The sequence below is a fragment of the Salmo salar genome, chromosome ssa03 (assembly GCF_905237065.1).
Source record: "Salmo salar chromosome ssa03, Ssal_v3.1, whole genome shotgun sequence".
NCBI classification, from domain to species: Eukaryota; Metazoa; Chordata; class Actinopteri; order Salmoniformes; family Salmonidae; genus Salmo; species Salmo salar.
In genome coordinates, this window is record NC_059444.1 from 44,352,416 (window position 1) to 44,379,356 (window position 26,941).

A 26,941-nucleotide genomic window follows, 5' to 3' on the forward strand; every position below is an offset into this window, starting at 1 on the left:
CCCAGATGCCGGTACCTCGGCTGGGAGCAAGGCACAGGAAGCAGAGATTGATTGGGTGATCAGAGCAAATATCTGGTCTGCTTGGACGTGGGGTTGTTTGGCCCCGCATCGCTCAAAATCTTCCTTTTTGGGGAGTTTTTCCTTGAAGTCTTCTTTGCTTGCTGCTTTGGGTGTTTGGGCCAGAGTTGCTTATAAGCATGTTGTTATAGATGCATTTGAAATGGAAACATTTAGATACAGTATATTGTCATTTACAATAGCTATCTAAAGATTGCAAAATGAAGAGCAGCAAACAACAACAGCACTGAGATGTAGGGCCCTGCACGAGCATGAATTTTAATGCCCCTGACACCCCAGGCCCTACTCTACCCAGCCACGAATGCTTCTGCCAAATTTAAGGCCCGGCCTGAAGCCAAAAATCTAAAAGTTAGTAAATCGATTTCCTGCTCCTCTATATCTGTCACTTGCTCCCTGCAATCAGCTTGTTCTGCATGTGCTCTGCTCTTATCGGCTCTGAGTATATAAGTATCCATAGCAACGGCTGCACTTGGGCTGCTCAATTAAGAGACATGAGACAACAGTAAACAATTAGCTACATTTTGTCACTCTAAAGTCAGGTTGAAGCACTTCTGACACCATGTTATGATCTTAGTATCAAGAATCAAGGTAAGACCCAGACACGTCGAATTGACAATGGTTTAATATTCCAGCAGGGGCAGGCAATAGACAGGTCAAGGCAGGCAGGTGTCAGTAAACCAGAGGTGGGGCAACGGTACTGGGCGGCAGGCAGGTTCAGGGTCAGGTTAGGCAGAGTGGTCAGGCAGGTGGGCTCAGAGTCAGGACAGGCAAGGGTCAAAACCAGGAGTGCGAGAAAAAGAGAGACTGGGAAAAGCAGGAGCTGAGAACAAAAACCCTGGTTGACTTTTCAAACAAGAAGAGCTGGCAATGGACAAACAGAGAACACAGGTATAAATACACAAGGGATAACGGGGAAGATGGGCGACATCTGGAAGGGAGTGGAGACAATCACAAGGACAGGTGAAACAGATCAGGATGTGACACTTAGTCAGCTATGACTGTACTGCGCAGCAGAGCACACGTAAATGGCTCAGGTTCAAAATGTTAGTGATCAATTTAGTGATCTCTGAGCCCTGCGTGTACCCCAATTATTGATGAAAAACAGGCCCGACCCGGCCCTAACCCGATGTATAATGTCTTGAATAGCAGAGCTCTACTGAGTTGTCAATCACTGGTTAATTCCCATATTCCCAACTGTCACAAAACACACTATTATCTCAATTATCGAAGCAGTAAAATTTCAGTTCATGCAGGACCATGGAATTCCCTCACTAAAAATATTTTTCTGTTGTTGTCATGCCTAAGAGGTACAAAGGTTATTTGAAGGTTTTACTAAAATAATAGACGTCAAGAGAAGAATGCTTAAGGGAGGTGAAGGTGGACACTGGAAAGAGACAGTATAAATTATTATTATCTCGCTCTCTTTACTGACTGCTAAGATTTTTCAAGTGGATATAAATGACTCTGCCATATTGATTTATCACCACGTTTCATTATTGTAATTTAACCAGACTGCTGCAGGATTGTGCAGGGAATTGCTGTAGTACAGGCCACCAACACTAGATGGTAGTATAGTACCATTGCATTAGGCCTGATAGGTTGGCCATGTTGGGTTCAGTACTACCCCTCAGTCATTTTTTGTTTCAAGTACCAACATCACAAAATGGACTGTATTCTATTCATGCCCTGGTTCCCTTCTAGCAGTCCCCAATGTTAGAAAATAATATGTGAACGATTGTGGATAAAGGATCAGTCTGGTGAATAGGGCGCTGCTCAACACATTTTTTTAAATGTATTTATTTAACCAGGCAAGTCAGTTAAGAATAAATTATTATTTACAATGACAGCCTACCTCTGCCAAACCCTAACTCGGACGACGCTGGGCCAATTGTGTGCTGCCCCAAGGGACTCCCAATCACAGCCAGTTGTGATACAGCCCATAATTGAACAACTGTCTGTAGTGACGCCTCTGGCTCTGAGATGCAGTGCCTTAGACCGCTGCGCCACTCGGGAGCTCCTAATCACTTCCATCTTCATCTTTGGACACATGTTGATGCCTGGCTGGTGAATAATGTGGTGACTGCCAAGGAGTTTGGACAAGTTTTCGACCTTCTCAAACTAGATACTTTAGTATTTAGCTGTAAATGTCAGCGAATAATTGAAGAGGGGCCAAACTATACTAGCCACCATCATTGTAAGAGAGGGACCATCTCTACAGTGGCCACGTTCCTCCAATCATGTGAAGCCTTCCCAACTGATGCTCTCCACCCACACACAGTCATTATTACATCACCATGATCACCATTTCTGCACGACTTAGCAGAGTGCCTCTCCATGAATAATACAGGGGACTGGGGACAGGGATGAGAGAGAGAAAGACACAGAGAGAGTGAGAGCTGAGAGAGCAAAAAAGAGAGAGAAATAAAGAGATAGAGAGAGAAAGAGCGAGAGCAGAGAGTGAAAAAAAGCGAGAGAGATAGAGAGAGAAAGATAGAAAGAAGAGAGAGAGAGAGAAAAAGAGAGATTCCCTGCTGGGACAAAGGACACACATTCCTTCAGTAAGCACCCATCATGCTGTCACCGCTCTCTATGGCTGAAGTACACTACCATTCAAAAGTTTGGGGTCACTTAGAAATGTCCTTGTCTTTGAAAGAAAAGCAAAACACCAGTCTCAACGTCAACAGTGAAGAAGCGACTCCGGGATTCTGGCCTTCTAGACAGAGTTGCAAAGAAAAAGCCCATCTTAATCTTTTCTTTTTATTGGCCAGTCTGAGAAAATATTAAGATGGGCTTGTTAATAAACATCTTGGACTCTAACCATCTGCCTCCTGTGTCTGCATCTGGGTCTCGCCTTGTGCCCTTACACATTGTTGACGTTGAGGCTGGTGTTTTGCGGGTACTATTTAATTAAGCTGCCAGTTGAGGACTTGTGAGGCATCTGTTTCTCAAACTAGACACTCTAATGTACTTGTCCTCTTACTCAGTTGTGCACCGGGGCCTCCCACTCCTCTTTCTATTCTGGTTAGAGCCAGTTTGCGTTGTTCTGTGAAGGGAGTGGTACACAGAATTGTACCAGATCTTCAGTTTCTTAGCAATTTCTCGCATGGAATAGCCTTCATTTCTCAGAACAAGAACAGACTGACAAGTTTCAGAAGAAACTGCTTCCGGGGCGGCAGGTAGCCTAGTGGTTAGAGTGTTGGACTAGTTAACCCACTGTTCCTAGGCTGTCATTGAAAATAAGAAGTTGTTCTTAACTGACTTGCCTAGTTAAATAAAATTAAATAACATTTATTTCTGGCCATTTTGAGCCTGTAATCGAACTCACAAATGCTGATGCTCCAGATACTCAACTAGTCTAATGCAGGTCAGTTTTATTGCATCCTTAATCAGAATAACAGTTTTCAGCTGTGTTAACATAATTGCAAAAGGGTTTTCTAATGATCAATTAGCCTTTTAAAATGATAAACTTGGATTAGCTAACACTATTAGCCATTGGAACACAGGAGTGATGGTTGCTGATAATGGGCCTCTGTACGTGTATGTAGATATTCCATAAATAATCAGCCGTTTCCAGCTACAGTAGTCATTCACAACATTAACAATGTCTACACTGTATTTCTGATCAATTTGATGTTATTTTAATGGACAAAAAAATGTGCTTTTCTTTCAAAAACAAGGACATTTCTAAGTGACCCCAAACTTTTGAACGGTAGTGTACATAGTCTACTTTACAGTTTAGTTTAGTTTATAAAGCAAGTTTCTAGAGCTAATGGATCAATGCACTTTCTTATACTACAAATCTACCATTCCAGTGTTTTACTTGCTATACTGTATTTACTTTGCCACCATGGACTTTTTTGCCTTTACCTCCCTTATCTCACCTCATTTGCTCACATTGTACATAGACTTATTTTTCTACTGTATTATTGACTGTATATTTGTTTTACTCCATGTGTAACTCTGTGTTGTTGTATGTGTCGAACTGCTTTGCTTTATCTTGGCCAGGTCGCAATTGTAAATGAGAACTTGTTCTCAACTTGCCTACCTGGTTAAATAAAGGTGAAATAAAAAATAAAAATAAAATAAAATGTCTTACTTATGTCAAAGTACGAATCTATTTGTCCTGCTAGGAAACACTACATGCGCTGGAATAAAGGAATGAGAATGAGGCACAGATCTCAACATTTTATTAAGCAGTTATTACAAAATACTAAATACAAATCAAACCAAACGTCAAATGGAAAATGTAATTATTCCAATGTGTGGTCATGATACTTTTGGATCTTAGATCATACCCCCATGTTATGAGCTTATACTGTATTTGTGTGTGTAGGTGCGTGAGGGTGCGTGTGTGTGTGGTGAGTCAATATGGGTGTAAAAATAAATACAAATATAAGATGTTTTATTGTCACATACACTGGATAGATGCAGTGAAATGTGTTGTCATAGTAGTACGGCATCCCTGGAGCAAATTAGGGTTAAGTGCCTTGCTGAAGGGCACATTTCACAGATTTTTCAACTTGTCGGCTCAGGTATTCCACACACACACACACACACACACACACACACACACACACACACACACACACACACACACACACACACACACACACACACACACACACACACACACACACACACACACACACACACACACACACACACACACACACTCACACTCATACTCTCTCTCTACCGCTGCCCAAACACAGATAATGAGGCAGGGAATGAGAAAGCATAGTCTTGGGTTGTGTGTGAGCTGAATTCATTGTAACAGAATATTTTTGCACACACCCCTTCATCTTTCGCACACAAACACAAACACACATAAATACAACAACACATTTGTGCTCCACACACAGACACACACTCACACATACACACACACAACTCACACATACACACACACAAATACAACAACACACTCGCTACACACACTACACACACACGCTACACAGACACACACACAGTAAGGGAGCAGAACAGCTGAGGATGCGGCAGGCACCAGCTTTACTGAGGGCCATTTCAGTAAGCTCTATCACAGCCCACTGTATAATCACACACACACACACACACACACACACACACACACACACACACACACACACACACACACACACACACACACACACACACACACACACACACACACACACAGAGCTATCACAGCCCACTGTATAATCACACACACACACACACACACACACACACACACACACACACACACACACACACACACACACACACACACACACCAACAACACACACACAAAGAGAGGATGAAATAGCTAAAGAAGAAGATACTCCAGATGATTACACATTCACTCGGCTTCCTTCCCCCTCACTGCACACACAACCACCAATTAGAGGAGAGGAAGATGAGGATGAGGGTGCAGTCCCAGACAAAGACTCTATTTAAGTCTCTCCCTCTCCCCCCTGAAGACATCCAGAGCCAGGGTGAGAGAGAAGAGATGGAAAGAGAGAGAAAAGGGAAAACAAGACATAAAATAAATTAAGAAATCAGAATGTGGTGCATCCAGGATGATCTGGCAGAGATGTTCCATCCGATGTTAGTCAGGGAAAAACTGGGCCACAGTTGCACTCATTGTTCAGTGAGCTTTTTCACAGAGTCCAACCCAGCGACAGCAATGAATGTTGATTGTGACCTTTGGAGTTGAGAGGCCTTTGGAGGGGCTGGACTGGGGGACGAGACGGGGAGAAAAAAAGACTGTGTGTGTGAGTGTGGTGTGCGTGCATACTTGTAGTCAAAGAAAGAAAGGCAGCCTGTGGCATGTGTGTGTTTGTACACATTCACCTCCCTCCAGGTTTTCGTCCATCGTAACCACCCCAATTCTTCAACTCTACTCTGAAGTGGTCAGGGCAGGCCGCGGGGCACAGTCAACGGTCGATGGTTTTTATGTGATCCATACCAAACTCACCGACAGCGTTGAATGTTCACCGAGGTGAGCAGGACCGCAGTGAGTGCGTGAGAGTGAGCAGAGCTGACAGATGTGCTTACTACGGGCCGAGGGGAGGGGACAGGACAGGAGGGAGACAGCAGGAGACAGGAGGGAGGCACAGGTACATAGAATGATAGAATGACAGAATTAGTGCAGTGTCTACAGGGTTGGATGCACATAACACAGAAATATACAGCCACAGTGCTCTATTAGATACATTGAAAAGTTGATTGTATCTAGATATCCCATCAACATTATAACCAATGAAAAAGCTGTGACACAATAAGAAAGGCAGGATCCATGGCCACACTGTCCGGAGCATCCATAGAAGCACCTGAAATAGATCAAGAAGAAGAGCATTCCTTTAGTATGGCTGAATCCGTGTGAAGAAATGCAGTGTGAAAAAGCATTACAGATCCTGTATAGACAGTTTGCTTACATCAATATCAGCACAATGGGGGATGTGTCCACTCCAAACTGGTATATGTTGTCTCGGGGGTTGGATATTTAAATGTATATATTCTTATTCCATTCCTTTACTTAGATTTGTGTGTATTAGGTAGTTGTTGTGGAATTGTTAGATATTACTTGTTAGATATTACTGCACTGTCAGAACTAAAAGCACTAAACACTCACAATAACATCTGCTAACCATGTGTATGTGACCAATACAATTTGATTTGATTTGATTTGAAAGATGCAAAATTACTCATTTCCCTTCTCCACGAATGGACAAAGATTTTCTATTGTTGGAATATTTCATTCTTCTGCTAGCACAAATGGACACCCCGTGTAAATTGAATCCCGGAGTTAGAATGATATTGTTGGAGAATGATATTGTTGGACCATTTTTCCGGCAGTCACAGTTTTAATAGATTTGCTGCATGGGGAACAATACAACAGACTCACACTGTGCTGTCCCTGCAGTGAGACTGAGCTAGCCTGTGTGTGTGTGTGTGTGTGTGTGTGTGTGTGTGTGTGTGTGTGTGTGTGTGTGTGTGTGTGTGTGTGTGTGTGTGTGTGTGTGTGTGTGTGTGTGTGTGTGTGTGTGTGTGTGTGTGTGTGTGTGTGTGTGTGGACATGTTTAACCATACTTGTGAAGACCAGAACTCCCCACAAGAATAGTAAATGAACAACAAATCTACCAAACTGGGACATTTTCGGTCCCCACAAGGAAAAAGGGTATTTCTATGGGGGTTAGGGTTAGAATTTGGGTTAGGGGTTAAAGGTTTAAGGTTAGCAGTTAGGTTTAGGTTTAAGGTTAGGTTTAGGTTTAGGGATAGGGTTAATGTTTAGGGTTAGGGGTTAGGGAAAATAGGATTTTGAATGGGAATCAATTGTGTGTCCCTACAAGGTTAGTAAAACAAGACTGTGTGTGTGTGTGCGTGGGTGCGTGCTTGCGTGCGTGTGTGCATGCGTGTGCCTGCGTGTCTGTGTGTGTGTATCTCCCAATCCCCTCACGAATGAATACTCCCATTGTCATTGACAGGTCACTGCTTGGTGGACAAACGACCCCTGCCAGCCTCCTGGCCAGCAAGACAGCAAGATGGGCCGAGGCTGAGGTCATGATGCTACATGCTAATGCGCTCATTCATCAATCTCTTTCATAGACTTAGAGTTAACGTCATGGTGATGCTAGCCTAGCGTGCCCACTGCTCTGGGAAACTCATTGACTGGGAAACTAACGTCATGCTAGCATGCTAGTAGCTTTACCACAATGGATGAATGAAGGACTATGCTAATATGCTAGCAGTCTTGTTACCACACTTCACGAACTGGAGTATATGTCATGCTTGCACGCTACCACTCTAACAATGCTTTGTGGATTGAGGTAATTACTGTCAATGGGATAATAATGCTAATATGGTTATCGTTCTCCCTCTCTGACTATGACAAATTCCCATAGTCTCTTTATACTATAGAAGGCTTATTGGTTGTTTGCTAAGACCTCTGCTGCTTAAATGACATTCAAACTTGAAGACATTAAAAGAATATTACAGGGAGTGTGGGTTTTTTCATTTTTTCTTATAGACACCAACAGGTGAAGGGTTCTCTCTGAGATAAATAACCAAATTCATTCACCATCCTTGATAAGAGGCCAGGATCAAGGCCTTATAATTATACATAATAATCTATATTACACACAAAAACACACACAGACACATTCCCTTTGTCCCCCAATGAGACCTGAAATGAGAATCAGTCGCAGGGTGGAGGGAGGGGAGAAAAACGGTTTCTCCATGGCAACCTCAGTGTCGGCCAGGCATTTCTTAATCCCCCCGTTCATTGTCGCACCCTCAGAGGTGGGTGGGGGGCAGAGCGGAGGACCCTTATTCTACAGCTGAATGTTGCCATTGTGTGTGTGTGTGTGTGTGTCGAGGGGAGATCATAGCTAACCCCTGCTGAATGAGGGGCCAAGCTGCAGGCTGAAGAGTCTCGACATTACACAGGGGGCACCGATTAGAGGGGATCACCCCCCCCAGAGATAAACTTCAGAAATAACTTCATAATTACACCATATGGCAAACAGCAGGGCTTTCCTTTGTGAAGCGCCTATTACAGTCCAACCCATGGTTTCTGCTTATTCACTTATGAATATGATAGTGTGTCTCTCTCTGCCTGTCTATACAGGCAGAGACACTTTCCCTCTCAGACAAAAGAGCTTTAGAGGAGGGGAGGGTGTAGAGAGGCGTCAGATGATAGACTAAATAAAAAGGCTCTATTTGTGATGCACAATAAACGTCGGCCATCTTGGAAAAACTCCACAGCTGCCACAAGATTGGCTTTCATTACATTTCGGGCAGGAAGGGAACTATTTATTTTGACTGTACTTCACTGGACATGATCAAAATTGGCTTAATTAACTCAACGCATAATGATAGTGTAATGGCTAAACCAGTGGATCTATGTGAGTGTTATGCTAACAAAAACACATCTCGAAAATCAAGAACCAAAGGCATGTGTCAGAGTGTCTTGTTACTATTGAATAATGACTGTACAGTCTATTGTGCTCTACAAGCCAACTAATGTGAGAATGGGTATCTGTGTGTCCAAGCTGTTATACTTTATGGGGCTGTTTCACAGACACAGATTAAGTCCTGGACTAAAAAACTAAATAAATTTAGATTTTCCATCCAAAGTGCTTTATATTCCAAGACTATGCTTAATCTGTATCCAGGAAACCAGCCATTGTGTCTATCCTGGGAAGAATTACCTGAGTTTAAATGTTGTTCATGGATTCTCAGATGGCTGATTCTTGTAGGCACCTAATGTGAAACACAGAAAGATATGAATTAATATATTTCTGATCAAATGGGATCAAATCACCCCGTTGTTTTATATTTAAGCGATGAACATCTTCTCCAACAATGTAACCGTATATTCAAACAGGAAGTCATAAAAACATTTCCCTGAGGACCAGCCAATGAAAACATAACAGGAAGTGCCACTGGTCTGTCTCTAGGATGGTCTGCCGTGGGCGAAGCTTTAATGTAGCTAGCTACAGTATGTCCCATACACTGTATACATCTATTCATAATGACTTACAGACTCACCGACCTACAGTTTGCCTGGAAGGGACACACACAGAACAGACTTCTGACACATACATAGTACACACAACCACACATCACATCCTAAAAAAGAATTAGACAAACATTTGCTGCGTTTTGGATGTGGTCTTTAAAAAAAGACTTCTGTAGTAATGGCCTCTAAAATATGTCCCATTACCGAAAACTATATTTGTCCCCCAAAATAGATTTTAAAAAGACTTCTGTAGTAATGCCCTCTAAAATATGTCCCATTACCCAAAACTATATTTGTCCCCTAAAATAGATTTTAAAAAGGCTTCTGTAGTAATGGCCTCTAAAATATGTCCCATTACCCAAAACTATATTTGTCCCCTAAAATAGATTAAAAAAAGAAATACAATGCATTGGCTACCCTTTTAGTACCCTCACACGAGTCAGAAAACTGCTTTGCTGCTGTGGAGTACCTTGTTACAGCCCTAAAACAGTGAACATTATATACTGAACAGTAACCTTCATAATGCTTTCTTATCCACTTCTAGGCCTACTCAGAGTGACTACATGTATTGCAGTCATTACAGCACAGGGCCATAATCAGATGGGATTGGAGAGACTGGTTCATTTTGATGGTTAACTACCTAAAGAGGGTCTGGCCTTTGTAAACATGTGGTAAAGTTATTGCCTGTGGCATACAACACACGAGACCAGGACCCTGTTTCAGTTCAATCTACATTTGTTACCACTGTCAGGGAGTTTTTATCATACAGAATGACAAGGGCCAGTTATTCTTGCCACAGGAAAAACCACTGGCCCTATAGTCTAGCTACTGTTTCCACTTCACTACAACTACTTTAAACATCTGACAAAAACAATCCTTTTGAGGGTAATGTTGTTACTGTTTGTTACTGATACTGCTATTTCCTGTCGTTGCTGCATCTGCTGAGTAGGATCGGCTTCTCACATCATCCTCTCTCTCTCCCTTATCCTTTCTCTCTCTCTGAGCCCAGCAGGATTAAACTACCTGAAGGCAGATTTATCCTAACTCCTGTTTGAATATGCAATCACCTCTCACTATCACCATGAGGTGAGAAAGTTATTTTAGGCTCCATTCGTCAAATCAAAGCCGTGAAAAGCAGATTTGCTCATTCGTCTCATCCAAGCAGTAAAATTTGTAAAATTGTTAATGCTTGAGCCGCAATGGCTGGCATATATCAAAAGGAACAGAAAGGGGGAACTAGTCTATGTGTCTGTCAGTTATATCAGAGAACAATGGGATAGTAGTGTCAGACAACCACAAAGTATCCTTTCTAGTCAAGTTACTTTGTTCGTAGTCCCCCCTTGAAGAGCCCCAAAGCACCATCTGAGTGTGAACGTCCTCTCTCCTGAAGCCTCTCTCTGTAAATCCTCCTTATTGTCCTCAGCAACCTGAGGCTTTGTCAAACAAAAGACATCACCAACTCTAACAACGTGGCCGGTTCAGTCTTAAGCAGTAAGCAGTTACTAAACATGTTTCTTCTTCATTGACTGTGTGTAAGCCAGAGAAATATGGGATTTGGGACCCAGTCTTTATATATACAGTACCAGTCAAAAGTGTGTATACTCATTCAAGGGTTTATCTTTATTTTTACTATTTTCTACACTGTAGAATAATAGTGAAGACATCAAAACTATGAAATAACACATATGGAATCATGTAATAACCAAAAAAGTGTTAAACAAATCAAAATCTATTTAATATTTTTCAAAGTAGCCACCCTTTGCCTTTATGACAGCTTGGCACACTCTTGGCATTCTCTCAACTAGCTTCACCTGGGATGCTTTTCCAACAGTCTGGAAGGAGTTCCCACTTATGCTGAGCACTTGCTGACTGCTTTTCCTTCACTCTGCGGTCCAACTCATCCCAAACCATCTCAATTGGGTTGAGGTCGGGTGATTGTGGAGGCCAGGTCATCTGATTCAGCACTCGATCACTCTCCTTCTTGGTCAAATAGCCCTTACACAGCCTGGAGGTGTGTTTTGGGTCATTGTCCTGTTGAAAAACAAATGATAGTCCCAAAAAGTGCAAACTAGATGGCATGGCGTATTTTTGCTGAATGCTGTGGTTGTCATGCTGGTTAAGTGTGCCTTGAATTCTAAATAAATCACAGACAGTCTCAGCAGCAAAGCACCCCCACACCATCACACCTCCTCCTCCATGCTTCACAGTGGGAACCACACATGCGGAGATCATCGGTTCACCTACTCTGCGTCTCACAAAGACACGGCGGATGGAAACAAAAATCTAAAATTTGGACTTATCAGATTTTCCACCGGTCTAATGTCCATTGCTTGTGTTTCTTGGCCCAAGCAAGTCTCTTCTTCTTATTGGTGTCCTTTAGTAGTGGTTTCTTTGCAGCAAATCGAACATGAAGGCCTGATTCACGCAGTCTAATCTGAACAGTTGATGTTGAGAAGTGTCTGTTACTTGAACTCTGTGAAGCATTTATTTGGGCTGCAATTTCTGAGGTTGGTAACTCTAATGAACTTATCCTCTGCAGCAGAGGTAACTCTGAATCTTCCTTTCCTGTGGCGGTCCTCATGAAAGCCAGTTTCAATTTCTCTTTGCTTATTTGAGCTGTTCTTGCCATAATATGGACTTGGTCTTTTACCAAATAGGGCTATCTTCTGTATCCCACCCCTACCTTGTCACAACACAACTGATTGGCTCAAACGCATTAAGAAGGAAAGAAATTCCACAGATTAAATTTTAACAACTCACACCTGTTAATTGAAATGCATTCCAGGTGACTACCTCATAAAGCTGGTTGAGAGAATGCCAAGAGTGTGCAAATCTGTCATCAAGGCAAAGGGTGGCTACTTTGAAGAATCTCAAATATAAAATATATTTTGATTTGTTTAACACATTTTTGGTTACTACATGATTCTATATGTGTTATTTCACAGTTTTGATGTCTTCACTATTAATCTACGATGTAGAACATAGTAAAAAAAAAAAAACATTGAATGAGTAGGTCTGTCCAAACCTTTGACTGGTAGTGTATATACAGTTGAAGTCGGAAGTCATTAAAACTCGTTTTTCAACCACTCCACAAATTTCTTGTTATCAAACTATAGTTTTGGCAAGTCGGTTAGGACATCTACTTTGTGCATGACACAAGTCATTTTTCAAAAAATTGTTTACAGACAGATTATTTCAATTATAATTGACTGTATCACAATTCCTGTGGGTCGGAAGTTTACATACACTAAGTTGACTGTGCCTTTAAACAGCTTGTAAGACCAAGACCTCAGAAAAAAATTGTAGACCTCCACAAGTCTGGTTCATCCTTGGGAGCAATTTCCAAATGCCTGAAGGTACCACATTCATCTGTACAAACAATAGTACGCAAGTATAAAGACCATGGGACCACGCAGCCGTCATACCGCTCAGGAAGGAGACGCGTTCTGTCTACTTGAGATGAACGTACTTTGGTGCGAAAAGTGCAAATCAATCCCAGAACAACAGCAAAGGACCGTGTGAAGATGCTGGAGGAAACAGGTACAAAAGTATCTATATCCACAGTAAAACGAGTCCTATATCGACTAAACTTAAAAAGCCGCTAAGCAAGGAAGAAGCCATTGCTCCAAAACCGCCATAAAAAAGCCAGACCACGGTTTGCAACTGCACATGGGGAAAAAGATCGTACTTTTTGGAGAAATGTGCTCTGGTCTGATGGAACAAAAATAGAACTGTTTGGCCATAATGACCATCTTTATGTTTGGAGGAATAAGGTGGAGTCTTGCAAGCCGAAGAACACCATCCCAACCGTGAAGCACAGGGGTGGCAGCATCATGTTGTGGGGGTGCTTTGCTGCAGGAGGAACTGGTACACTTCACAAAATCATGAGGGAGGAAAATTATGTGGATATACTGAAGTAACATCTCAAGTCATCAGTCAGGGAGTTAAAGCTTGGACGCAAACGGGTCTTCCAAATGGACATTGACCCAAAGCATGCTTCCAAAGTTGTGGCAAAATGGCTTAAGGACAACAAAGTCAAGGTATTGGAGTGGCCATCACAAAGCCCTGACCTCAATCCAATAGAAAATTTGTGGGCAGAACTGAAAAAGTGTGTGCGAACAAGGAGGCCTACAAACCTGACTCAGCTTCACCAGCTCTGTCAGGAGGATTGGGCAAAAATTCACCCAACTTATTGTGGGAAGCTTGTGAAAGGCTAACTGAAACGTTTGACCCAAGTTAAACAATTTAAAGGTAATGCTACCAAATACTAATTGAGTGTATGTAAACTTCTGACCCACTGGGAATTTGATGAAAGAAATAAAAGCTGAAATAAATCATTCTCGCTACTATTATTCTGACATTTCACATTCTTAAAATAAAGTGATGATCCTAACTGACCTAAGACAGGGAATTTTTATTACATGTCAGGAATTGTGAAAAACTGATGTAAACTTGTATACTTCCGACTTCAACTGTATATTATAGGCAGCCTGCCTCTTTCCTTTCTACACCCAAACCACTAGCCTAGGTATCAGTCACTTGGCTCAGGTTAAAAGTAGTACATAATACAGGGAATAGAGTGTCATTTCAGATTTGCATCACTGTAGCACTGTAAAACCCAGATCTGAAAGATCTCTAAGTTAGTAGCTTCAGACATCTGTAGTGTCTAGCTCCAGAGGGGGGCCACAAACAATCTGGTGGTGGTGAGACATACAGAGAAGAGACCCAGACAGACAATTACTGTGCAGGTATGTCGGTTATATCCACCTAGGGCTGGCCAGAGGAAATGGAAGGGTTTATGATGTCATAAAAGAGGGCCAGAAGAGAGGTCTCAAGGAACCGGTTGTCTCAGGACTGTAGGTTGTCTATGACCATAAAAGACTCCTGTGGTTTTACCTCCCCCAGGCTACAGAAACTGCCAATGCACTGTGTGCTGCTGCTACTGTGCAGAAACAATTATAGTAAAGTCTATGTCTGGCTGGTAAGACTGGGACAACATGCTTTTTTGTGTTACATCCGATACTGTACTGTATATGGCTCCAATACTAACAAAGACATTGGGTCTGACTTTTTTGCTAACTATGTGTCTTTGTTACATGTAAATAGAGATGTAGGCTTCAATTATTTTGTAAATGTTTTTTTTTTTAAGTACAAGTATAAAACATTTAAAATTGCTTATATTAAGCAAACCAGATGGTACGTATTTAATTTTTTTATGGATAGCCAGGGGCACACTCCAACACTCAGACATAAGTTACAAATGAAGCATTTGTATTTAGTGAGTCCGCCAGATCAGATGCAGTAGGGATGACCAGGGATGTTCTCCTAATAAGTGTGTGAATTGGACACATTTCCTGTCCTGCAAAGCATTCAAAATGTAATGAGTACTTTTGGGTGTCAGGGAAATGTATGGGGTAAAAATGACATTCTTTTCGTTAGGAATGTAGTGAACTAAAAGTAAAAGTTGTCAACAAGTAAAGTAAAGTACAGATGCCCCAAAAAATTACTTAAGTAGTGCTTTTAAGTATTTTTACTTCAGTACTTTACACCACTGACCATTTATTGTTTCGTATTATGCAACCAAATATTGCTTACATGTTGTTATTTTCCCATCCAAGAAAACAGGTGATAAAACCCTCTTCATTTTGGACTCACGCCTTACAGTGGTTGGGAAGAATCTTAAGCTAAAGAGTGAACATCTGTGGGGCAGGAACCTGAACACGTGGATGCTAATACTAACATCTATTGATGACACCTGTTTTGTGCCCGACAGAAAACCCTTCACTACTCCACATAGCATTCTAAAGGCTAAATGCTACGTACACCACTCTCTCTCTCTCTCTCTCTCTCACACACACACACACACACACACACACACACACACACACACACACACACACACACACTCCCTCTCTCTTACACTGACACAAAATCACACAGAGACACAAACAGATACACTCACGGGGCTTGTTAAAAAGGGGAAGAGAGAAAGGGGGTTATTTGTTCTACAAGCGCTACAAGGTTTCCCATTGTAAAAAGGGGTGGCTGCACGGCCCCTGTTTCCTTTCATCCCCCTCCTCAAGGCCCCCCCTTTGTCTGGCGGGGGATGGACGGAACTGTGGGCTGCCGCGATACACTGGTCAAAGAACCGGGAACTACTACCACTACCTGCACAGTGGGACTAAATAACAAGAGGAGGAGGAGTAGAGGAACGGGAACGAGGGACGGGTGTGTGTCTTTGTGTGTGCGTGCGCGTGTGCGTGTGTGCATGTGTGTAGGAACCGAGAACAGCTGGAGAGGGAAGAGGTTGTGAAATAAAAGCTGTTATTAAATCCAAAAAAGTTATGGTAGGAGGAAGAAGATGAGGAAGGGTGGGGGGGGCTGGGTGAGAGAAACACTAGTACATGTAGCCCATGGGACCATGTAGTCTGAATAGAATGACAACGAATGATAGAGGAGGTCCAGATTTAAGACTATGGCCTGGTGTATTTTGAAGGGCCTTTCTTCATGTAAATAAATGCATTTTGTGTCACTTATGAATGGCCAAATGTACCTTTTCTTACAGTAAAAATGCACCACTCTTGCCCAAGTAACCTCTCTTTTCGTTCTCTCTCAGACACACCCACACACACATACGCTCTCTCTAGTTATGAGTGTCACTGAGGACATTGAGGGTGAAAGAGGGGAGTCAAACATTATTTTTCTTCTTTCGTTTCTGCACTTTCCTGCCACCTCAGCAATAGCAAAGGGGTTTGTGAAACCAGAAGAGTTGAATCTCCTCCCACAACCACCAACTGAATGGCTGACTGAATGTAAAGCTTTACAGTGTATAAGTTACAGCCAGCTCTGTCTTGGCTACGATACTGTTCTGTAACACCGCATTAAGTAACATACAGAGAGCTATGCAGTAAGGCAAGGGAAATGAGAGGCAAACCAGGACAAATGGGGGCCTACAAGGTTGTTCTACCACTGGAATTAAACAAATAGAACCTATATTGATACTAAAACTAAACCTCACTGCTTAACAGAAACATAGAAGGCAAGGCCTACTATTAAAATGTCAAGATCTGTAAACATTTTTACATTTAAAAAGTTTGTAATTTAGCAGATGCTCTTATCCAAAGCAACTTACAGCAGTGAGTGCATACTGGTCCCCCATGGGAATCAAACCCACAACCGTGGCATTGCAAGTGCCATGCTCTACCAACTGGGCCACACAGGACCCTGAGCAACATACCTGCAGCGTCACTTAATTTACAGGCAGGGGCTTTCTATCTGCACCAGAGTGACTTTTCAAGATGCCCATTAGTATACTTGGTATAAGTGTGCAGGGAAAACATTGAGTATGGAATTAGGGCAAGTGACCTAAAACGAAAACATCACTAAAAGGGTTCTTGACTTCATCTCACAGCAGAGACAGAACCGATTGTGTCTTCTGGTTACCCCCTGTACTCCAACCCAAGTTTATTTTTGAATCCTCCATAAAGAATGCCTGTCATTTCCTGGCATTCCTGCATCCATGCGAAACCCCCTGTTTTTTTTTTTTTTAACAATGGGAGAGATTCAAAACTTTCCAAATGGAATTTTCTCCAATGGTGACAGTATTACATAGACTCTGATTTCTTCAGAGATGCTTCTCTGATAACTTTCAAGACAGCATGAGGAGAGTAGAGTATCTCAATAAATGGTAGTCTTACAGAATGAGTATCCTGCAGGGATGATAATGGAAAAGAGGCTTGCCTTGAGTCTTCATGACCTAACCGATTAGCAGCTCTTTGGCCATTTATTTTAAATGCTGAACATTGGTGGCTCCAGGTTGTCGTAAGAATAACTCTCCATTATTCCACCATTTTGCCTTTACTGTATCTCTGCTATCTGTTTTTGATGCTACGCTGTGGTGTCTCTCAGTTCATTCAGTGTTATACCATAAGGTGTCAAGGGGAATGAAAGGTGACGCTCACACGCCGCAACAGTTTTAGAGTCAGTTTTAGAGAGCAGATGTTTTCAGACACAGCTAAGCCGCTCGGGTTCTGCCAGGTGAGAGGGGTGAGGAGTCGGTGAATTGAGAGGTGAAGTGGTGTGTGGGATAGTTGGGTTGGGGGGTACCTCTAACCACCTGATCATGGGTCACTTGGCCCTGGGGAATAGCCAGGTCTTACCTGTTATACAGGTCATTTGTGAAATCAATTTAGGAGGCTCTCACACACACGCATGGGCGAGCACACACACACACACACACACATTGTTCAGTTATCTGAGATATACCATTTGCATACTGACCCTGACAGCTTTACAATAAAGGGTCAAAGGGACCAAAGGTCAAAAGTTAAATGCCACCGATGTGACCAACCAGCTCCTGGGAACTGGAGCGATGACACAGGAGGGACACCTGGCTAGCTGTAGGGTTACACCTGAGAGTTACCTCAGCCCATTGGGTATGCAAGAGATCAGAGGTGACACAGTCATCTATACTGACGTAGAGGCTGAAGCCCGAGGCGCAGTGCAGAGGTTCATCCATTTCCTTAACTCATTAATTTACATTTACATTTACATTTAAGTCATTTAGCAGACGCTCTTATCCAGAGCGACTTACAAATTGGTGCATTCACCTTATGAAATCCAGTGGAACAACCACTTTACAATAGTGCATCTAAATATTTTAAAGGGGGGGGGTTAGAAGGATTACTTTATCCTATCCTAGGTATTCCTTAAAGAGGTGGGGTTTCAGGTGTCTCCGAAAGGTGATTGACTCCGCTGTCCTGGCGTCGTGATTTACCTCGACCCTTAGCCCCCCCTCTAAAAATAGCAACTACTTAAAGCCATGTTAGGCCTCAGATAGAGAGGGTTGTGAATTAAAAAACAACCGATGGATTAATTCCATGATTAATTGTTATACTATGGTTATAGCATCCCTGGATACCGGAAATGGTAAATTTTTCTTCACAATTGTTTAAATGTAATGTGAAGCCCTGTTTCACTCCAGAGGGATGGTGTGAATATACAAAGGGAAAAAAAATACAGATCAGCTCATTGCCTCTGACTGCTTCAATACTGGATGTAGAGTACAGAACAGTTTTCTCCAAGGAGCTTCCTGTTGTTTTTCTATCTCTTCCAGATGACTAGGTGACGGCACATCATTTTTTTCCTTCATATGTTTAACTGATTTGGGGTAGAAAGCCCAACGAGGAAGTGTGTGTTTCATATCCTTCCTATGAACTGTGGACACACACAGGGGCATGTGGGTTTAGGAGGGGTATCTTTAATCATGTGATCATGTAATGGTTAAGCAGCAAATTAATACGGTACTAAAATGACAGAATAGTCTTTATGGGAAGATTTTTTTATATATAATTCATCTACAGTAATTCTATAATTCTTGTGATTCTATCCAAAATGTAAGCCATGACATAGATCCAGATAAGGACCTCATTTACCTACAAATAAAGGGTTATGTGCATTCATCTATCAAATTCCCTCAGTTCTCTACTCTCCCTGTTGTGATTAGAGAATGCACTTTGAAACTCAGCACACATATTAGGCCTATATACTGTACCTCCAGTGCGAAAGATGCTGATCCATCCTTCGCCACAGGGGGAAAGGAGATTTAGCAGGACCCACCTGTCTCCTTCTTTCTACTCTCCAGGAGGAAGACAGGATGGGGTCATCCAAATATCAAATGTAACCCTTTAATATAAAAAATCCCTCAAAGCAAAATTTCACCCGCCACATGAAGGCATATGCACACACACTGTAAAAAAAAAAAGACTCTTTGGGTGAACTGAAAAAAATTGTGTCAACTGGTTACAAGTAAATAACTTAGGTTTTCTCAATTGAAAAAAACGACATTTGTCTAAACACAATACATGATTCAATGCCAAATGTTATATTTTATTATTAACAAACTTAGATTTCAAGTTGCAATTAACTGTATTTCTTTCAACACTCACCTTACTTTTCCCCTTTGATTAAACCTAATAAATAACATACAGTGCCTTCAGGAAGTATGAACTCCCCTTGACTTTACATGTGTTGTTGCAGCCTGAATTTAACATGGATTACATTGAGGTTCTGTGTCACTGGCCTATACACAGCAACCCATAATGTCAAAGTTGAATTATGTTTTTAGAAATGTTCACACATTCATTAAAAATGTAAAGTTGAAATGTCTTGAGTCAAAAATAATTCAACCCCTTTGCTATGTCAAGCCTAAATATGTTCAGGAGGAAAAATGTGCATTAACAAGTCACATAATATGTTGCATGGACTCACTCCGTGTGCAATAATAGTGTTTAACATGAATGTCAACCGAATCTCTGTACCCCACACATAGAATTATCTGTACAAGTCCCTCAGTCGAACATTGAATTTCAAATACAGATTCAACCACAAAGACCAGGGAGGTTTTCACTGTCAAGTTGGTTGTTGATCATTGCTTGACAGCCATTTTGAAGTCTTGTCATAGTCATTCAAGATGATTTAAGTCAAAACTGTAACTAGGTCACTCAGGAACATTCAATGTCATCTTGGTAATCAACTCCAGTGTATATTTGGCCATGTGTTTTAGGTTATTGTCCTGCTGAAAAGTGAATTTTTCTCCCAGCGTCTGTTGGTAAGCAGACTGAACCAGAATTTCCTCTAGGATTTTGCCGTTGCTTAGCTCTATTTTGTTTCTTTTTATCCTAAAACACTCCCTAGTCCATGCCGATGACAACTATACCCATAACATGATGCAGCCACCACTATGATTAAAAATATGTTCTGGATCCATCCTCAGTTTTCTCCTATGGCAGCCATTAAACTCTGTGACTGTTTTAAAGTTACCATTGGCCTCTTGCTTGAAAATATGAAGAGTGGTACTCAGTGATATGTTGTGTTGGATTTGCCCCAAATATAATGGTTTGTATTCAGGACATAAAATGAACATCTTTTCCACATTGTTTGCAGTTTTACTTTAGTGCCTTATTGCAAACAGGATTCATGTTTTGTAATATTTGTATTCTGGATAGGTTTCCTTCTTTTCACTCTGTCAATTAGGTTAGTATTGAAGAGTAACTACCATGTTGTGGAGTAACTACATTGTCCTCAGTTTTCTCATATCACAGCCATTAAACTCTGTAATTGTTTTATTGTCACCATTGACCTCATGGTGAAATCCCTGAGCGGTTTCCTTCCTCTCCAGAAACTGAGTTAAGAAGGACGCCTGTATCTTTGGAGTGACTGTGTGTATTGATACACCATCCAAAATGTAATTAATAACTTCACCATGCTCAAAGGGACATTCAATGTCTGCTTTTTTAAAACGTTTTTACCCGTCTACCAATAGGTGCCCTTTGTTGTAAACCTTTGACAGTGCTTGAAGAATTTTAAAAATAACATTGTGCAAATATTGTACATTCCAGGTGTGCAAAGCTCTTAGACACTTACCCAGAAAGACTCACAGCTGTAATTGCTGCCAAAAGTGATTCTAACATCTATTGACTCAGGGGTTTGAATACTTATGTAAATTAGATTGTTCTGTATTTCATTTTCAATAAATTTGCAACAATTTCTAAAAACATGTTTTCACTTTGCCATTATGGGGTATTGTGTGTAGATATTTAATACATTTTGAATTCAGGCTGTAACAAAACAAAATGTGGAATAAGTCAAGGGCTATGAATAATTTCTGAAGGCACTGTAAATACAAACTAATATATACACAACCCATTTTTTCATAGATTTTTCACTTTGAAATTACCTATCCACATTTCTTCAATTGGGTTACAAGCAATTCAGTCAATTTCCTGTTAATCAAGATATGAAGTTGGTTCCATAACATGAAATAATGACTCCAAGCACTTTCTTTACATTAGACTTTCACGTTAACTTGTTACAATATCGTAACCAAATGGTGACCATCTCATCAACAGAAACCTTTCCAGGGTCTTTAGTAGTGATGCTACGTTTGATACCGGAGCTCCGAGGCATGCGTCAAAATCACAAAGCAGTTTACTTATCACTTTATCAGAAGCATGTGATCAATGACGTCCGAAGGTTCGTTTTGTCGAACAACCAACTGATTGGTTTCAGTAGAAGACAAAATGGCTACCCTGAGAATGTGCTACGGCTTGTGTGACATCATCTACAATAATTTGGCTGTTCTAGTATACTCTGTGTTGATCAAAGCCTCGAGTAATGAACCTATTTTTGACACAATTGGCTGAAAATGCTCAATGCTTCAGGAAGCTTTGTTCTCCATCACTACTCTTTACGCCTCAATCACACCTAGAGCATCATTGCGCAAAGTGGTACGCAGCATAAACTGGATATGTGTGCAACCAAAGTTCAACATTCACCTTCTGCAACCGTTTCTGTCAAGCGGTCTACACATACAAACACCATAGTGTTCCATTGGAAATTAATGTACTTCTGGTGCACCAAAACGCAATTACGATTATTCTATCGTATGTGGACACCCCTTCAAATTAGTGGATGCTGACAGGTATATAAAATCAAGCACACAGCCATGCAATCTCCATAGAGAAACATTGGCAGTAGAATGGCCTTACTGAAGAGCTCAGTGACTTTCAACGTGACACAGACTGAACCACTTTCCAACAAGTCAATTCGTCAAATGTCTGCCCTGCTAGAGCTGCCCCTGTCAATTGTAAGTGCTGTTATTGTGAAGTGGAAACGTCTAGGAGTCGCTAATTGGTAGGCCACGCAAGCTCACAGAACGGGACCGCCAAGCTCTGAAACACGTTGCGCGTAAAAATCGTCTGTCTGCGGTTGCAACACCGAGTTCCAAACTGCCTCTGGAAGCAACATCAGCACAAGAACTGTTCTTCGGGAGCTTCATGAAATGGGTTTCCATGGCCGAGCAGCCAAGCTTAAGATCACTATGCGCAATGCCAAGCGTCGGCTGGAGTGTTGTAAAGCTTACCGCCATTGGGGCAGTGGAAATGCGTTCTCTGGAGTGATGAATCACGCTTCACCATCTGGCAATTCGTCGGACAAATCTGGGTTTGGCGAATGCAAGGAAAACACTAATTGCCCTAATACATAGTGCCAACTGTAAAGTTTGGTGGAGGAGGAATAATAGTCCGGGGCTGTTTTCATGGTTCGGGCTAGGCCCCTTAGTTCCAGTGAAGGGAAAGCTTAACACTACAGCATACAATGACATTTTAGACGATTCTGTGCTTCCAACTTTGTGGTAACAGTTCAGGGAAGGACCTTTCCTGTTTGTCAAGATCGGTGTGGAAGAACTTGACTGGCCTGCACAGAGCCCTGACCTCAACCCCATCGAACACCTTTGGGATTAATTGGAATGCCAACTGCGAGCCAGGCCTAATTGCCCAATATCAGTGCCCAATCTCACTAATGCTCTTGTGGCTCAACAACAGCAGCAATGTTTCAACATCTAGTGGAAAACCTTACCAGAAGAGTGGAGGCTATTATAGCAGCAAAGTGGAATGACATTCAGACTCACAGGTGGCCACAAAGAACAACCAAAAGCCACGCCCCCAATAGGCCACACCTCCAATAGGCCGCCGCTTCATTGCACCCAAGAAATTTAGAAGCTTTCATTCAATAAAAAATAATCACGTTGATCTGTCAAATTCACTATCTGATTTCAGACAAATTGAATAGAATAGGTTGAACGAACCAAATCATCCTTCTGGATCATACCAATCAGAAAAGGCCCTTCAGATGAACAACAGTGCCATCCCACTGTTTACAGTGCATGCATGCACACACACACACACACACACACATTGCTCCTCTACATCTTGAATAATTAGGATGTCCTACTCTGTCGTTTCTGTGCAGACAACAGACGAGGCTAAAAATTAATTATTTGTAACTTAGCCCAGAGAGGATAGAGGAAGGATACAGTATCTCAGACCATCATCTCTGCACCAATCAATATCGTTCAGTCACTGTGGCCTGATCTGCCCAGTTCCAAATAACCATGGTTCATCCACAACCAGCACTCTAAGTAGTAATAGACTGCATTGGTGTACTATTCTGTACTATGTTACCTACTGCTATAAATACAGTCATTTTCATTATGTGTAGCATAGTGTACTGTCAATAAAACAGTCATTACCACATTACTGCATTTGTTCATCAACGTTTATATGGAAACACTCCACACATTAAACATCCGCTGCCACGAAGCATCTCTACCCAGATGGCAGAAGAATTTATGCAGATTGCCTCATTAACCTGCATGCAGGCACAAAGAGAGGAACTCCGGCCGTTTGTATCAGATTTCAAAAAGCATCAAAACCATTGCAGGCATTGTAGTCTGGGTATAAAGCAATAGGGTTGCTGATATAAATGCATCTAAATAAGCCATTTTAGTCTACACTAATAGCTAACAGATTCAAATTTCAGAGACATGAATGGATTGGCAAGAATTCATAAAAGCACAAATGTGAATTTCTGCGTTTCTTTCTACATTTTGAAGTGAGTCAGACAGATGGTAACAAAACAGTAGCCTAATAACCCGTAGCATATCAGTTAAAATCCTGCAATTAGAGCACAACATGGGTCCTATTTTGCCTCCAATCTCAAAAACTTTGGGGGACACGCAGTGCGCAAGAAGCCTTCCTCCCTCTACGTGGGCATTTTGTCAACTACACTCATTAATTCATGAAAGTATCGTACCCTAAGGCTCTTCTTTGATTTTATCTAGCCTAACTCTAAGAAATTATTTTTATGAGGACCTTACTGAGTCTGCGTAGGTGTGCCCGCCGCGCCACCACTCTGCGCCCAATGCGGTGCACCAACTAGAGAACATTGTGCACTGACCTGTGACTGTGCGGTAACCGGAGAGAGAGAGGGAGGGAGGGGGTGGTCACTGACAGACCGAGGGAGGGAGACTCAGTTGATCATTCGTCTGGACTTCAGGTGTCTCTCCTCTGCTTGGCTGGGCTGCGGTTGGTCGGGGGATGTGTATGATATATACTGTAGACAAAGCTGGTGTGTCCAGACCATGAGGCTCTCTAAAGGTTTGACTTTATTATGGCCCTGATAAACTCTTGTTATGGATGGGATGGTTAATTTAAATCCTTTAGAAGCCCATTCTGGCCCCATTTTTTAAAATAAAAAATCAATACTATCTCAAGATTTCTAGATACTATCTCATAATTTCAACATTTCTAGATACTATCTCATAATTTCAACATTTCTAGATACTATCTCATAATTTCAACATTTCTACATACTAGTTCAAAATTGCGAGATACCAAGTCGAAATTTCAAGATGCCTAAGTAAAAAATTCAATATACTTTCTCAAACTTATAGGACATGTTTCTTCATTTGTAACATTGTGTGGTCATTTCAGAGGTGTCATCACAGGAGTGTTTTCCTTGGGCCCAGAGTTTTCCATGATCTGGTGGGCTAACCTATCTAAGTAAAACTCCGGACTTTAATTGTAGGGTATGACAGTAATAAATCAGCTGTAAAAAGGTTTTATATGGGCTATGATGGGACCAGAATTTTTCTAATCAGTTAATATTCTTCTGTAGGCTACCTACAGCTGTGGTTGTTATCAGTAGGCTACAGTTGATCAGGCTGAAGCACAGATTAAGAGTTGGGGCAAATGCCAGCTCGCCATACATTTTCCAGCGACCCTGCTGTGCCGATGTCTGCAACGTGGATAGATGGAAATAATGCTCCAAATGAAGACACAAATACTATATGTATGTTCTACTATCACAAATTTTGATTTCCAGTAGGTATCTCGACATTTCGATTTAGTATCTCAACATCTTTAGATAGTATCTCCACATTTTGAGATACTATCCCGCAAAAAAATGTATACTATCCCCAAAGCTGTGAGATACTATCTCGAAACTCTGATTTACATATCTCGAAATGTTGAGATAGTACAGACATTAAAAAAACAATTGTGGCGGGAATGAGCTTCCATAAAATCCAATGCTCATTGTGCCAGAAGGGTTTAATGTAACTCCTGTACTGCACATCTGTATTCTGTCAACTGATAGCTTCCAGAGTTCACACCCTGATTAAAATGCTGAGGTTTCTCCGAGTCAATTGCAACCCGCACTTTGAGAGGAGAAAAATATAGCCTATTTATTCAAACAATGGTTGAAGTTGAAATGAATGTTGATGTATTAGATTAAACTCAAACAAACAGAGAAAAGCTTTCTACATATGGACCACGGCATAATATGCTAATCCAGAACTTTACGAAAAAGTTGCATTGGTCGATGTGCGCAGATGTGCCAGAATCCTTATAAAATAGATAGTGAGCAATTATTCGGACAAGCAGAATAAGGTATAGGCAGTATAGGCGCTGATGTAACTTCGAGGCGTGCTCACGAGTTGTCCTGGTTCTTTATAGCCGCCAATAACCGGAGCTCGAGCGTGCCGAGCCCAGACTGGCGGGCGGATAAGCACCCTCCTAGAGGTCACCGAGTTTAAGCGCACTTATTTATTTATTAAAGGAAGTGCTAAACCGACCAGTCTACATGGTTAACGGTTAAATCATATCAACAGATAGTTTCATTGCATTGATATAGCTTACTCATTTTCTTTCAACGACAACGTAGCTTCAGAGAAGGCGGTGTGCGTTAAACGCATGGAAACCGTAACTATTCTGCATCCGTTATAAACAATAGCCTACAATATGTTATTTTCCTGATTTATGGATATAAACAATATTCTACATGATTTGGAATAGATTTTTATAGATGTTTTTATTCGAAACATGCGTATATATGTCCTTGAAAATAAACAAAAAACAATGAAAATATAGTCACAAAATAAATAATTGCAATACTTACGAATCATTTCCATTCCTGCAAAGCAGCTGGATGAAAGCTCCTTTAAAAAAGATATGTTATTTGATATTGAGCATCAATTCTCATCTGTAGACGGATTCCTTGAAGTCTGCCACAGTGGCATTCTCACTGCATCCCATCCCGTAGTATCTCTGTGCTGCCCACGTCTGAATCGAAGTCCACCCGGCCTGTGTCGAGACAGGATGGAGGGAATGCAGGTCACGTGGCTCAACAGGACTGTCATGATTGGACGAGACACTGTAGTTTAATAAAATATCTGTTTCTCATTGGACAAGTAAGGGGGAAGGCGAGGGGGAGTGGGGGAATTTCGTGCGTAAAGAATTCGCGGAGAAAAATCGGGTGGGGTGAAGTGAATATATTAATAGAAACATAGAACTGAGAATATATTAATGTTGGTATGACTCATGAGATTCTGCAAGATGTTCTTTAATCCATTAATTTTCGTAATTCCATCTCTTAATATAAACACAGCTTTAAAAGTCCCTTGGATGTAATCCCTGTGGATATAATGCATGTGATTTAGGTTACAGAAAAAAGGCTGTGTAGAGAATTTCAACATTTCT

General features: G+C 41.5%; 1 long non-coding RNA gene across 1 annotated transcript; it reads right to left on the reverse strand.

The window, feature by feature from the left end:
* Positions 1-5,266: 5,266 nt before the first annotated feature.
* On the reverse strand, positions 5,267-26,511 carry LOC106600573 (uncharacterized). The gene is made up of 3 exons (XR_001327844.2): positions 26,361-26,511; positions 9,253-9,304; positions 5,267-6,372 (listed from the first exon to the last, which is right to left on the reverse strand). It is a non-coding gene; the product is annotated as an uncharacterized lncRNA (long non-coding RNA).
* Positions 26,512-26,941: the final 430 nt, after the last annotated feature.